Below are 15,589 nucleotides of genomic sequence, written 5' to 3'. Positions count from 1 at the left end.
TTGGGAAGGAGTGGTAGCTGGCAGCTCAAGGACCCTTGAGTGGAGGGGGAGAAATGAAAGGACGTGGACAGATGGGTCTCAGCCCCTTTCTGGCCTCAGTCCTCTTGAGCCGGCCCCAAGGCTGACATCACCAGGGAATCTGACACCAGCAGCTCAAGCAAAGATGTGACCAGATCCCACCTTAGTATCTAGTGAATCCCACTCAAAGCATCTCATAGACATACCTCACCCCGTGGATATCTGGTCAACCCTAAACCCTTGTGTCCTAAACCCTAAACCAGCCCATCTGGTTGATCACACTAGTCTAAATCTTGGGTTTAAGAGGCAACTCTCACATCTGATGGTTCAGCCTAGGGGAGGAGAGGATATTTCCAAAGATTTCTGGCAAAAGTGGGATCATTGTCATATCAAAATGCCTGCATGCTGTGTGTACACCTTTCACTCTCCTACTCTGCAGTGCACTACAGGGGCTGTGACAACCCCCACAGCAGGCAAGGGAAGAAGGGAGGAAATGCTGGGTGGAGGGACTGGCATGAACAAAAGGCGGGAGGCACAGGGGATTCAGGGAAAAGCAAACAGTTGAGTGCGGGTGCGTGTGGAGAGCAGCAGAGCTGAGGCCAGAGCAGGGGTTTGATCAGGAAAGACTTTGAGTACCAGGTGAACAGCTCAGACTTCATCTGGGAGGCAAAGAGGTGCTGTTACAGGGTTTAGAGGACAGGGAAGATGTGATCCAATGTTGTTTAATCGTGGCCAGTGTAGAGGATGGCCATCAAGAGAGCGTGAGACTGGAGGCAGGGAGGCTAGTGCCGAGGCCACTGCAACCATCCAGAGAAGTGATGGGCCTAGACTAGGCTGCAGCTGTGGAAAGGGAGAGGAAGGAGATAGTCGGGAGAGATGTCAAAGAGACAGAATCAAGAGATGTCAAAGAGACAGAATCATCAATGTTGCTGATGGATCCTGATGTGGGGCGACGGGCGGGGAGGAGGCAAAAATGAGGCTCAGGTTTCTGGTGTGAGCAGCTGATAGGACAGCCTTGAGAGGCGAGGACTGGGCAAAAGGCAAACGGGAGGAAGGCCACATGGGCACCCGGGCCACGTGAGGGATCTCAGGGCACATGGAGCTGCTCCTCCTGCGGGCTCCGTAGTTTACAGTTTTCAAAGGGCTGTCGATCCACAGACTCCCTGGAAGCCACCGCCCGCCAACAACCTGTGAGGCCAACCCCATTTCTCTCGGAGAGAAAATTCAAGGCTCAGACAGCAGCAATGACTGATCCAAGTGGGTGATGGAGCTAGCTCTCTGCCTTCCATACCCAGGCCTTTCTCCTGCACCCAAGGGGCCTCCCAGTCACCAGAGGTTTGTAAGGAGATGTCCAGAGAGATGGGAAATCAGGGGAGAGGCTGGGGCTGGAGACAGAGAGAGGGAAGGCATGGAGTAGACAAAGTCACTCACGGAGAGGGCATCGAGAGAGACAAGAAAATCACCTGGGCAGAACCTTAAGAATCGGCAACCTTCAAGAGTTGAGCAGAGTGAAGACTGCTGCCATGTCCTGCCCCCAGGCCACCGCGCACAGCCGTGTGTCACGCACCAGGACTTGCTTCAGACAAGTAAGCTCCCCCATTCATCAAACCAGGGATCGAACCCACGCCCCCTGCAGTGGAAGCACGGAGTCTTAACCACTGGACTGCTGAAGAAGTCCCTGGAGGTCCACTTTAAATTAAAATTCTCAGCTTGAATTTTTTTTTTTTTGATGTCTCTGTTGCTGACTCTGGGCTCTTTCTTTGGTCTTGAAGCTGGGCAAGCACAGGCCTTATAGGCCTGTGGGGTGCAGCCCAAGAGGTGCACATAAATGACCATCTTCCAGAGCCCATCTAGGAGGGATGAGAAACTGACAGTCTGGGTATCCCTACATGCAGAACCCAGCTCCTGCCTACATTCCAGCTCATCTTGCCTGGCCTCCTCATCCGTCGGTGGGGCTGTGGCCTCCTCAGCGGCAGGTGGGGCTCCCAGCCAACAAAGCAGCATCTCCAGAGACCCTCTGGGCTTCAATCAACAGCCCAGGCCTTCCAGCCGAAGCTGATTGTAAAATGTGAAAGGATTTTTCTAGAAATGACAAGACGCTGTACATGGAGAGTTGGATGTTACTTGGTTCCTCTATTAGAAACAGTTTGGTTACCTTATTGTGAAAGTGAGTCCTACAGTATTTCAGCAAAAGGTATTCATGGCAAAAAAAAAGAGTTGCGCAGAAGAGGCTAAAATGATGTGAGCAGAGAAGCAGAAGAAAGACCAAGAGACTGCTGGGGGGCCGAACTGGGGGAGGCCATGCTTCCAGGAGCAAGTGGCCAACAGTGTTGTGAAGTGAGGACTGTTTTTCCTGTGCTGCCCACACCTTGGGGGCTGGGGCAAAGCTCCAAGGAGACGGTGACTGTACTTCAGTACTGTGGAGTGCTGGACAAAGGTCAAGGGTAATTGTTCTGGTCCTGGCTCTGCCACCACCTCTCCAGGTGACCTTGGACAAATCCCTTTCTCTCTCGAGACCCCTGTTTCTCTCTCTGTCCAACAAGAGGGCTCCAGTTTCTGGAAGCATTCCTTTATTTGTTCAACTAATTCAAGAAATATTTACTGAGAACCTGCTATGTGTCAGACACTGTCCTAGGAATTTGGGAGACTTCCGTAAACGAAAAAGATACCGGTCCAGCCTTCCTAGAGCATAGGGGACTTGTCAATAAGCAAAAACATAGTGAAAGACATGATACAGTTTATTAGGTGATTATAAGTTTTATGAAAAAAGGAAGAGAAAGGTAGATATGGGTAAGAGGAGTAGGAAGTGCTAGAGTTGGAGAATTGGTGCCGATTATTAATTTTAAATAGGGTAGTCAGGTAGTGCTCTCTGAGAAGGTAATACGTGAGGAAAAGAGTGAAGGGGATATGACATCCTTGCACGTATCTGGGGGAAAAGCTTTCCAGATAGAAGGAACAGCCACTGCAAATGCCCTAAGGTCTGAGATACTAAAATCTTCCTATTATGAAACATCTAAAAATCCTAGATTTAAAAAAATATGGAAATGGATAAGCCTTAAAGAAAGTAGAGAAATCCTCAAATTGGGAACATGAGACCAATGAGAAACGCACACTGAAGCTGTGAGATGCCACGCAGACACCTACAGCTCAGGTAACACAAAGTCTATGGCCCACACAGGGCAGAGAGCCAAATGAGTCAGCGACCATCCTGCATAAATTATGGACTCAGGAAGGGCTACATGACAGAAAAAAAATGGTGAATTTAAAAAGAAATTCTGCCTCACAGAGGCAGGCAGCAAAGACAACTGTCTGTCTCAGCCTGAGATCTGTGCGAGAGTAAAGAAAAATCTCACCTGCGAAGGTATGGACATTGACTGGCCCTCACATGGCTTTTAGGTCTGAACTGTAAGTATTGATGAGCTACCAAAAAAAAATTCAAGCTGAGAATTTTAATTTAAAGTGGACCTCCAGGGACTTCTCCAGCAGTCCAGTGGTTAAGACTCCGTGCTTCCACTGAAGGGGGGCATGGGTTCGATCCCTGGTCGGGAACTAAGATCCCACATGCTGCGCAAGGCAAGCAATAAATAAATAAATACATAAATAAAATGGACCTCCAAATTAACAAAGCCGAAAGTTGGTTCTCTGAAAAAAGATCAAGAAGAGACAGAGGTAAAAAGATCACACAAATTATCAACATCAGGAATGAAGAAAGGACATCACTACAGATGCTACAGACATTTAAAAGGTAACAAGATATTGTAAACAATTTTATGCCAAAAAATGGATAATTTCATTGAAGTGGACAAATTCCTCAAAAAATATTACTTATTAAAACAGACACAAAAGAAATGACAGTTTTGAATAGTCATATCTATTAAGGAAATTGAATCTGTAACTAAAAATCTTACCCTATTAAGACTCCATGCTTCCACTGCAGGGGGCTTAGGTTCGATCCCTGGTTGGGGAACTAAGATCTCACATGCCATGCGGCGTGGCCAAAACAAAACAAAACAAAACTTACCATAAAGAAAATTCTAAACCCAGATGATCTCAGTGGTGAATTCTTTCAAATGTTTAGAAAATAAAAAGAATCAATTCTATAAATTCTTCTAGAGAATAAAAAAGGAGGGAATATTTCGTGACTTGGTTGATGATTTCAGCCTAAACTTGTTACCAAATTCTGAAAAAGACATTACAAGAAAGGAAAATTATAAGCCAATATCTCCATGAATGTAGATGCAAAACTACTAAACAAAATATTGACATAACAAATCTAATCATGTATAAAATCACAATACATCATGAACAAATATGATTTATTCCATGACTGCAAAGTTGGTTTGGCATTCAAAAATCTATCAATGTAATTCACCACTTTAATAGAGTTTGTTAAATAATCATCTCAAAAGATGTGGAAAATATATTTGATCAACTTCAACACCCATTCATAATAAAAACTCTCAGCAATCTTGGAATAGAAGCATCTTCATTAATCTTACAAAGGGCATTACAAAACCCTACAGCTAACATCATACTTATTGGTGAAAATCTGAATGCTTTTCCCTTTAGATTAACTGTCCACTATCACCATAGTTATTCAACATTACAGGCTAGCCAGTGCAATCAGGAAGGGAAAAATGTACAAAATTGGAACAGAAGAAGTAAAAATATCCTTATTCACAGATGACATTTTGTGTATGTGGAAAATCCAAAGAACCTACAAGCAAACTATTAAAATGAGTGAATTTAGCAAGATCTCTGTATAAAAAGTCAATATTCAAAAATTAGTTGTATTTACATGTATGAGCATTAAACAATTAAAAATAAAATTTAAATAAACAATACCATTTACAATAGCACCAAAGCCTATAAAATACCTAGTAATAACTCTAATGAAAGATGTGCAAGACTTCTACACTGAAAATTACAAAACCTTTCAGAGAGAAATTAAATAAGACCTTAATAAGTCGAGAAATATACTATGTTCATAAACTGGCACACTCACTATTGGAAAGGTGTCATTTCTCCTCACATCGATCTATAGATCCCAATCCAAATCAAAATCTTCTCAAGGTTCTGATAAGCACATTCTAAAATTTATATGAAAGTTCAAAGGACTTTCTACTGTAGAGACTATATTGAAGAAGAAGAATAAAGCTGTAGGACTAACAATGCTAGATTTCATAGACTCACAGATTTAGAAAACAAACTTATGGTTACCAAAGGGGAAAGATGGGAGGGGGAGGGATAAAGTAGGAGGCTGGGATTAACATATACACACTACTGTGTGTATAAAATAGATAATAGATAATAGATATTATAATAGATAATCAACAAAGACCCACTGTAGAGCACAGGGAACTCTACTCAATACTCTGTAATAACCTATATGGGAAAAGAATCTGAAAAAGAATAGATATATGTATATGTATAACTGAATAACTTTGCTGTACACCTGAAACTAACACAACATTATAAATCAACTATACTCCAATATAAAATAAAAATGTTTTAAATCTTTAAAAAAATACTAGATTTCAGGGTATATTGAAAACTATACTTTGGAGGACTAAGTTCTAGAGTATATAAAACTCTAACAGTAAAAAACTCAACAGTAAAAAAGCAATCCAACTAGAAAATGGACAAAAGACATGAATAGACATTTTACCAAAGAATACATGCAGATGACAAATAAACACATGAAAAGATGTTCAACATCATTAACCATTAGGAAATGCAAATTAAAACCACAATGAGCTATGACTATATACCTATCAGAATGGCTGAAGTATAAAGTAGCGACACCACCAAATGCGATCAAGGATGCAGAGAAACTGGATGACCCAGACATTGCTGGTAGAAATGTAAAATGGTATAGCTCCTCTGGAAAACAGTTTGACAGTTGTTGTTGTTGTTTTAAATAAAGCTACACATGAACTCCTGGATCTAATAAGAGAATTTAGCGACGTTGCAGAATACAAGGTTAATACATAAAAGTCAATTGCTTTCCTATACACCAGCAATGAACAAGTGGAATTTGAAATTTAGAAATTCAATACCATTTACACTAGCATCTCCCGAAAGGAATTACTTAGGTATAAATCTAAAATATATATATATACAAGATCTTTATGAGGAAAATTCTAAAACTGATGAAAAGAAATTGAAGAACTAAATAAGTGGAGCGATATTCCGCATCTATGGATAGGAAGAAAACACTGTCAAGATGTCAGTTCTTCCCAACCTGATCTATAGGTTTGATACAATCCAAATGAAAATCCCAGCAAGTTATTTTATGAATATTGACAAACTAACTCTAAAGTTTATATGGAGAGGCAAAAGACCCAGAATATCCAACTCAATATTGTTGGAGAGGAACAAAGTCAGAGAACTGACACTTCCCAACTTTAAGACTTACTGTAAAGCTGCAGTAATCAAGACAGTGTGGTATTAGTGAAAGAATAGACAAACAGATCCATGGAAAAGAACCCAGAAATAGAACCACATAAATATAGTCAACTGGTGTTGGAGTAAAGGGAATCCAATGGAGCAAAGGTAGTCTTCAAAAAATGGTGCTGGAACGACACCCACAGGAAAAAAAAAAAAAAAAGAGTATGTACACTGACCTTATACCCTTCACAAAAATTAAGTCAAAATGGATCATAGACCTAAATGTAAAATTATAAAACTCCTACAAGACAACATAGGAGAAAACTTAGATGATCTTGGGTGTGGTGATGACTTTTAAAATACAACATCAAAGGCATGACCTGTGAAAGAAATAATAAGCTAGATGCTATTAAAATTAGAAATATTTGCTTTATGAAAGACAGTGTCAAAAGAATGAGAAGACAAGCCACAGATTGGGAGAAAATATTTGAAAAAGACATGTCTAATAAAGGACTGCTATCCAAAATATGCAAAAAATTCTTAAAACTTAACAATAAGAAAATGAAAAATCCAATTTACAAATAGGCAAGAGGGGAATTCCCTGGCGGTTCAGTGGTTAGGACACTGCACTTTCACTGCCAAGGGCCTGGGTTCCATCCCTGGTTGGGGAACTGAGATCCCACAAGCCTCATGGCACAGCCAACAATAATAATAATAAATAAATGAAAATAATTAAAAATAGGCAAGAGACCTGAACAGACACCTTACCAAAGAAGATATATAGATGGCAAGTAAGCATAGGAAAAGATGTTCAACATCATATGTCATTAGGAAATTGCTCATTAAAACAAGGAGATACCACTACCCACCTATTAGAATGACCAAAATTCAAAACACTGAAAACACCAAATGCTGATGAGGATGTGGAGCAATAGGAACTCTCATTTCATTGCTGGTGGGGATGCAAAATGGTGCAGCCACTTTGGAAGACAATTTCTTACTAAACTAAACATACTCTTAGCATATGATCCACCAGTTGCACCCTTTGGTATTTACCGAGATAAACTGAAAAGTCAGGTCCACACAAAAACTCCACACAAATATTTATAGCACCTTTGTTCATAATTGCCAAAACTTGGAAGCAACCAAGATGTCCTTCAATAGGTGAATGGATAAATAACTGTGGTACATCCACACGATGAAATATTATTCAGTGCAAAAAAGAGGTGAGCTATCAAGCTCATCTCGAAAAGACATGGAGGAAACAAACGAATATTACTAAGTGAAATAAGCCACTATGAGAAGTCTTCATACTGTATAATTGCAACTATATGACTTTTTTGGGAAAGGCGACTATGGAGACAATAAAAGGATCAGTGGTTGCCAGAAGTTGGAAATGGGAGGGATGAATAAGCAGAGCACAGAGGACTTTTATGGCAGTGAAACTACTCTGTATGATACTATAATGGTATACGTGTCATGCCTTTGTCCAAACCCATAGAATGTACCACAGAGTAAATCCTAATATAAACTATTCACTTTAGGTGATAATGATGTGTCAATGTAGATCCATAGATATAACAAATGTACCATTCTGGTGGGGTATTTTGATAGTGGGAGAAGCTGTACAAATGCGGGGGCAGGGGGTATATGAGAATTCTCCGTACTTTCCACTCAATTTGCTGTGAATCTAAAATTGCTCTAAAAAATAAAGTCTGTATTTTTAAAAAACTAAACATGCTATCACCATACAACCCAGAAATTGCACTCTCGTGGGCATTTATCCAAGAGAAATAGAAACTTAGGTTCACACAAAAACCTGTATATGAATGTTCATAGCAACTTTATTGATAATAGCCCCAAACTGGAAACAATTCACGTCCTTCACTGGGTGAATGATTAAACAAAAGGGTACATCCACACCCTGGAACACTATTCAGTAATAAAAAGGAACAAGCTATCGATAGTGTAACAACCTGGGTGAATCTCAAGGGAATTTATGCAGAGAGAAAGAAGCCAATCCTAAAAGGTTACATACTATGTGATTCCATTTATACAACATTTTTGAAATGGCAAAATTATAGAAATGGAGACTAGATCAGTGATTGCCAGGGGTTAGGGATGGTTGATATCGTGGGGAGAGAGTGTGAGAGGGAGGTGGATGTGGCTAAAAACGGGAAACACGGGGATTCTTCTGGAGATGGAACTGTTGTGTATCTCGATGGTGGTGGATACATGAACCTACACGTGTGATAAAACTGTATAGAACTGAAAACACACACACACACACAAATGAGTACAAAACTGGGGAATTCTGAATAAGATTGGTAGATTGTATCAATATCAACATCCTGGTTGTGACATTGTATTATACCTTTGCAAGATGTTACCACTAGGAGAAACTTGGTAAAGAGCACACAGGATCTCTCTGCATTATTTCTTACAACTGTATGAGAACCTACAATTATCTTGCAATTAAATGTTCAATTATTTTGCAATATATATAAATATCAAATCATTATGTTGTTCACCTGAAACTAATATAATCTTATATGTCAATAAAAAGTGAATTTAAAAGTTTAATTTAAAAATAACCTATAGTAATTAAGACAGTGTACCATCAGTACACAGATAGACCAGTAGATCAGGAGTATAGAACAGAGAGTACAAAAAGCAGACGCACACATATATGAACACCTGGCTATTGAGGCGACCCTGAAATTCAGTGGGGGAAAGGATATGTATTTTTCAATTAAAAAATATTTACAAAAAAAGTATATTTATTTTTTATTTTCAATAAATAGTGCTGTCAAAACTGGATATCCGTATGAAAAAGAAAAAAAGATTTTTGATCCTTACCTCACACAAAAATTAATTCAAGATGGAGGATCATAGATCTGTATGTGGAAACTGAAACAATAAAAGTTCCAGAAAAAAATATGGATACATGTTCTGAAAATCTCTATTCCACAGCAATGCTAAAATAGAAATAAAGCCAAGGGGACAATTAATGGAATATTTCATGAACTTTAAGCTGTAGACTTCCAGGGCTAGAAGGGACCTCGGAGGTCAGTTAGCTCAAAATCATTGTTTGCTGCTGTGCACACAAGTCCAAGAGGATTTCCTGACGTGCCCTAACAGCACCAGCAAACCTTCAAACAGTGGACTAGAAGCAGTTACAGATCCACAATCTTTTATGTGCAATGCGAAAATCCAAAGAGCTCTGTAAACCGAAAGTTCTTTTACAGTTAATTGGTGGTTGACTCATGTGCAGGCAAAAAACAAACTGACCTCAACTGATGTGAGGCTTGTTTTATACCAATTACTGTGAATATTTACATATTTTGCCGCAGAAATATCAATTAGTTTCATTAGAGGTGCTGTCCCAGACAGTGGTGTCCCAGAGCTGATCAAGGCTGGCTCATGAGAGCTGCTTGTTAAATATTCAGGAATTTTGTGAGCCATTCAGTTGGTAGCTTGAAATCGGCTATGGTTGGAGTATTTACACCACAGAAATCAGAAAATGCTACAAATCAGGCTATTTTTTACTTCCAAGAGCCAGTATCAGTGCACCACTGCCCTACGCACTGCTGGAAGTGTTATATAAGGTGGAAAATGCACCATTTTTACTTTTCCAATGAATTCCAATTAAGCCTAAGTTCAAAAAAAGGAGGGCAACAGATTTGGACACACACCAAATAGGATATCAAAATGGCCAATAAACATAAAAGGTGTTCTACAGCATTAATCATCAGGAAAGTACAAATTAAAGCCACGGTGAAATACCACTACGTCCCCACCAGAATGGCAAGAATTAAAAACACACAAGGCCAAGGGTCGGTGAGAATGTAGAGCACTGGGAACTCTCATACATGGCTTGTGGGAGGGTAAACTGGCACAACAATTTTGGAAAACTCTTTGTCAGTATCTACTAAAACCAAACATCCAATATACTCCGTCACCCACCAATTTCATTCCTGGGTATATTTATCCAATAAAAATAAGTGCTTGTGTTCCCCAAAGGTAATATACAGGAATATTCACAGCAGCTTCACTCATAATAGCATCAAACTGGAAACAACCTAAATGTCCATTATCAGGACGATGGATACGCGAATTGTGGTATAGTCATACACTAGAATAGTACACAGATTCTCACAACATACAATAGCATGAATGAATCACATCAATGTTACATCAAGACAAGGAATCCTGAATTATTCCATTTGTATAAAGTTTCACAACTAATTAGTGATGGTAGAAGTTAGAATAATGGTTCCCTCTAAAGTCTTGTGGACATTACTTTTTATAGGAAATAGTTCAATTTTTGAAAGTATATAAGTTACAAAAATAAATTCTGTGGTGCTCCCAGGTGCTCAACAGAAACAAAACTAAATCCTCCCTGGAAGAAAATACCCTCAATCTAGTCTTCAGTGAATCCCCACAGATATAGGTCCAACTGACAATTTAAAAGATTCAAAGCATTCAAGAAACATGCCACCCTGAGCAAGACGGGAGAAACCGCAAACAATGGAATCAGATCCCCAAAGACTTCAGATGATTTACGGTTGAAAATATAAAATAAATACATTCCATGTGTTTAGAGAAGTAATAGAGCCAGTTGAAAACATGAATATGGAGGAACAGACTCTCCCAAAAGAACAAGCAGATTTGAAAGAGAACAAGGTCAAACTTCCAGAAGTGAAAAATATAATAATAGGAGTTTTAAAACTCTTAGAGAGAAAACCATAATTCAAAAAGACACATGTACCCCAATGTTCATAGCAGCACTATTTACAATAGCCAGGACATGGAAGCAACCTAAATGTCCATCAACAGAGGAATGGATAAAGAAGATGTGGTACATATATACAATGGAATATATGACTCAGCCATAAAAAGGAACAAAATTGGGTCATTTGTAGAGACGTGGATGGACGTAGAGAGTGTCATACAGAGTGAAGTAAGTCAGAAAGAGAAAAACAAATATCGTATATTAATGCATATATGTGGACCCTAGAAAAATGGTACAGATGAACCAGTTTGCAGGGCAGAAATAGAGACACAGATGTAGAGAACAAACGTATGGACACCAGGGGGGAAAGTGGCAGTGGGGATGGTGGTGGTATGATGAATTGGGAGATTGGGATTGACATATATACACTAATATGTATAAAATAGATAACTAATAAGAACTTGCTGTATAAAAAATAAATAAAATAAAATTCAAAAACAAAAAGATTTTGTTCAAACATCCTACACTCACAAAGCCCTCCCTCACGCTCTTCCTGTCCCACCACCAGAGGTCTTGTGCCCTTTGATGCTTCTTCAATTTTATACAGACTTGTATTTTAATACTGTCATGGTATTTTCCATATTACACTGTGATGATCCGTTTGCGTGCCTGTCCCATTGCACCCGCCATAGACAGAGCATACTGAGGTCAGGGACCAGGTCTTACTGTGTCTGCGCCACCAGGGACCAGCCCATTTCAGAGAGGTGGGTCCCATCCCATACAGAAAGTAGGAAAGTCAGCATGAAAGGTGAAACACGAACAGTTAAAATTGCCCTATGAGATCCAATCAATCCCCCCGAACTGTGGCATCTGTGGTTTTGCTTTCACCACCCTATTTGGTAGCATGTTCCTGTATGATGATCTGGAAAGTCTCATGGCTCAGCTCACGTTCCCTCAGGGGCAAACACCCACTGAGTGGAATGGCAGGTAGAGTCAATTGTGCTTTTAAAATTAGTTTTCCCTCTCTCTGTTTGGCTAAGGATATGGTTGAATTTATGTAAGTTCAATATGCATATGATCCAACTGTACTGTTGAACAAAGGAAAGGACAGGTGGATAGAAGAGTAGGTAGGTAAATGGATAAAAGGATGGATGGTTGGATGGACGGATGGATGGATGGGTGAAAGGGTGGCTGTACTGAGGCAGGGATGGTACATAAACAAACAAAATAATCTCTGTTCCTCTTTGCCAGATCAAGCCCTGCCTCATTACCTCCAGCCTTGTTGCCTAGACCTCAGAAGTCAACCTCAGTCAAGCTACTTATTGTCTGACCCACTCAGGCTACCCACCTCCCATTCTAGCATTCACAACGCTGGCCCCATCTCCACTCAGGGCAGCCACTCACTCAAACGGGTCTAATAGCTTTGACAGCAAACACCCACCTACACCCTACAGTAGCAAATGATGTCTGTAGCAGATCATGTGACAGAGGTGGACACAACAACATCTCCAATTCCACATGCTGTCCCATCGAGAGGTAAGGTCTATGTTCCTTTCCCTTGAAACTGGGTGGGCTTGTGATGATTGCAGAAGTGACACAAGGCTATGTGATTGCCAAGGTTAGGCCATAAAAGGTGCTGCAACTTCCACTTGGCTCTTTTGGGGTGCTCACTCTCAGAACCCAGCTGCCATGCTGTGAGGAAGCCCAATCTAGTCCAGGGAGAGGTGGCATGGAAGGGCCGCAGGTAGCTGATCTGGCTCACAGCTCCACTGAGGTCCCAGCTGACAGGCAGCATCAGCCATCAGACATGTGAGTGAAGGAATTCCAGGTGATTCCAGCCTCCAGCTGGCGAGTCACCCCCAGCTACTGAGTCTTCCCAGAGGAGGCCCCAGACGTAGGGAAGTATCCATCCTCACTGTGCCCTGTTCATATTCTTGACTTACAGAGTCTGTGAGCATAATTAAATGGATATTGTGTGCCTCTAAGTTTTAGGGTGGTTTATTTTGCAGTAAGAGTAACTGGAACATCCTCCCTCCACCAGCCAGGCCCTGCCTTAACTACTCTTGGGGAGGTGAGGGGGAGGGTCTGAGCCCTGAGCCGCCCTGAATCCCGCATCAGTCGCACCTGAGGCCCAGTGAGCACGCGGAGAGGGCCTCTACCAAGCTCTCCCTCCATGACTTTTCAGGGTGGAATGAGGTCGGCTTCCAGGTGTCCTGGATTCCCTACAGACAGGGGTCAAGACCAGGCTGGGGCCCCTGTTGATGAGACGGGGCTTCTGAGCAGGAGCTCGACTCCAGCAAAAGCATGTTCTGGCTCCATCTGAGACTGGCCTGGTTTGCTCCCAGGTTTTGTTCTTTTTAAAACTGGTTCACTCAGTGGGTATTTAAGACAAAAACCACAGGCTGATTCAAGGGGAAAAAATAGTATTGGGGTCTAGGAATCGACAGATCTAGGTTGAATCCCAGCTCTGCCACTTGCCAGCCGTATGGTCTTATAAGTTATATCACGTTTCTGGGCCTCTTCTGTGTAGTGGGGATAAGAATAGCTACCTCGTCATGGGTTTGTTGTGAGAAGAAATGAGATGAACTTTGGAAGGCACCCTATTCAGTGCCTGGCACACAGGAAGAGCTCAATACATTTCAGTTACCTTTCCTCACTCCTGAGTGGAGTATAGCTGTAACCCATCTCTCTTCTATCCACAGGCCTAGTTCAGTGCCTTGTATACCCTAAGCACTCAATAAATGTATCTTAAATCAATGGATGAATTTCTCAAAGTCCTCTCAAGTCTTCTCAGCTCCTCTCTAACCTCAGTTCACATGACGACATATCTCTTCCCCAATTGACACTGACGTCCCCAGGGGCAAGGATACTCACTCTTATTCACCTTTTTTATCCTTTTGTATCCCCAGCATACAGCAGGTGCTTAATCGGTGACTACTAAAGCAAAGCAAGTGCCTTCCTGGTTCGGCACAGAGTCCTCAGTTCAGGATCCGCCTCGGGCTCCGACAAGGGTTTGAGGTGAAGCTGCCACAATACAGAGCTCTCTGCTACCCGGCTTTCCATTTACCATCAGCTTCTCTTTATCAGAACCATCTGCTGACCAGCACGTCCCCACCTAGCGCCACAGGCTCCCACATTTTTGTCATCACAGCCCCCATGATGGACGCAGTCCCTTGAGCATCTGCAGGCCCTTGACCCCTCTCAAAAATTTTTGTAGGTCAGGAAAGCACACATGATTTTGGAGGGTGTCTTAGCCCACGTTTCCCCGGTGCAGATCCTGGATGAGGACTGGGGTGCGATAGTCTGCTTGCGACGAGGAGAATGAGCCAGCAAAGGGGGGACGTCAACAACGGGGCTAATACTCAAGTTACCGCTGTGGGCGATTGTCCCGCTGAGGGGCGAGGAAGTCTTTCTCCACCACCCCTATCCCCCATGGTTGAGGGTGGCTCCTGGGACATTAAGGCCCCGGCGTTTCTGGCTGAGTGTGCCCACACAGTGGAGAACACCTTCGGGCAGAGAGGCCATCAGCCGGCACCTCCGGGAACGTGGGCAGGGCACACCAGCCCCTGACGGTGCCATATTCATACACGCCCTTTTGTCACAGGTAAGTGACTGCCAGCAGACATCCGTTACTCATGGCTTGAGGTACAGGTGAGAGGCGCCAGGTCCTGCAAGCTCCAGGTAACTCTATTCCTTTATCGTCCACTCAAGGACGCAGGTGAGCGGGGCCTCACAGTTATCTCTGTGACTCTGAATCTACTCAAGTTGATCATACTTAAAGTAAATCACTTGGAGAGTCTAGGACTTTGACACTTATTTGTATAACAAACCATAGATCCCAGTGGAGAGGTTGGAAACCACTGCCCCACAGGACAGAGATGATAATGATTCCCAAATGCCCTCTTAGTCACCGAAGTTTGATTCCCTTAGATCCAATCTGCTTTAAGTGGGCTGCAGGCTCCAGCCCCTCTGATCTCTCTTCAAGTCCAAAGTCCCCCAGATGACAAGAGGAAGAGGCTCTTCCAGGCACCCCCCGACCCAGGCTGTGGCTTGCTGGGTAGCCCAGAGGTTTTGTAAGCAGGTCTTTCCAGGAAACCACCCTCAGCAGGAAGCCCCTTTTCTTGTCACTTTAGCAAAGCTATATTGTAACTAATTTGTATTTTTATTTTTTTTTGGCTGCATGGCATGCAGGATCTTAGATCCCCAGCCAGAGATCGAACCCATGCCCCCTGCAGTGGAAGCACGGAGTCCCAGCCAATGGACTGCCAGGGAAGTCCCAGTAAGTAACTTTTAAACCAGGCACCCCCATGCTCTACTCATCTCTGGCCCAAGCACACCTTTCAAATCTTTTAATCACACGATAGTTTGCCTAACCTGTCGGTTATTTCCATAGATCAAAGAAGTAGAAATGAAGAATAAGAATGACAGATGACAGAAGAATGACAT

The sequence above is a fragment of the Leucopleurus acutus genome, assembly GCF_964270905.1.
Source record: "Leucopleurus acutus genome assembly, chromosome: 16".
NCBI classification, from domain to species: domain Eukaryota; kingdom Metazoa; phylum Chordata; class Mammalia; order Artiodactyla; family Delphinidae; genus Leucopleurus; species Leucopleurus acutus.
This window is presented reverse-complemented; position numbering follows the sequence as displayed.